Source organism: Plasmopara halstedii (genome assembly GCF_900000015.1).
Source record: "Plasmopara halstedii genome assembly, contig: Scaffold_525, whole genome shotgun sequence".
Taxonomy (NCBI): Eukaryota; Oomycota; class Peronosporomycetes; order Peronosporales; family Peronosporaceae; genus Plasmopara; species Plasmopara halstedii.
In genome coordinates, this window is record NW_020187445.1 from 299,893 (window position 1) to 300,777 (window position 885).

The 885-nt window shown below is 49.9% G+C and overlaps 1 protein-coding gene across 1 annotated transcript in view; it reads left to right on the plus strand.

Moving 5' to 3' along the window:
- The window catches only part of PHALS_10704 (ste ste20 ysk protein kinase), a gene marked incomplete at both ends in the record, with an annotated part of 5,537 nt that overhangs the window by 1,409 nt on the left and 3,243 nt on the right, over positions 1-885 (plus strand). The window lies entirely within an intron of this gene.

An 885-nucleotide genomic window follows, 5' to 3' on the forward strand; every position in this document is an offset into this window, starting at 1 on the left:
ATAAGTGCAAACTCTACGAGTGGCAACATGGCGCTCCAGCGCCTTGGCGTCTCAGCGCAAACGCTGCGATGAACGTCTTCGATGACGCGATTCACATTTCGGTTTGACCATCGGTCTGCGGATGATCCGCTGTCGACGTATCTAGGTTCGTGCCGAGCATCTTGAAGATAGTCTACCAAAAAATTACCTTGAAACCGGGATCTCTATCAGAGACATTTGACCCTGGGAGTCCGTGTTGTCGAAAAACACGAACTACAAACAGCGTTGCTGTACCGACTCCGTTGTTGGTGTCTGGCACCGCCGCCAATTGAACCATCTTGCTCAACCAGTCCACAAATACCACGACACCCGTGTTACCTGCCGAATCTTTGGGCAGGCCAAACACAAAGTCCAAACACATGGACTGCCAGCACTCAGTAGGTACTGGTAAGCTGGCCAGCGACGCAGCCGCATTTGGAGAGGGTTTCACCCTTTGACACGTCTCACGCGTGCGCACATAGGTGCTCGTCCATTTGTACAACTTGGGCACCAATTGTGGTGAATCACCGAGTTGTACGTTCTCTCACGATCGAGATGACCACTGAGTGGCGTGTCGTGAGCCTCATAGCGAATGCGGTATTTCAAATCCTCATCATGAGGAGCCACTATATGTGGTGTATCCGTTGAATCGGTGCTATAATATACTATTATTCAACGAAAATCGGTGCAATTTTGCTCGCAATTGCGATGACAATTTCTTGCCCGAGTTTCCAAACTCCTTGCTCTCGAGAGCACGTAGCAATGCTACACATATCTCAGCACCCGCATACGCGGTTCGGATCAAATCTGTCACAGACGATGTTACAGTTGTAACATGAGCAAGCTCATAGTCTGGTCTGCGTGACA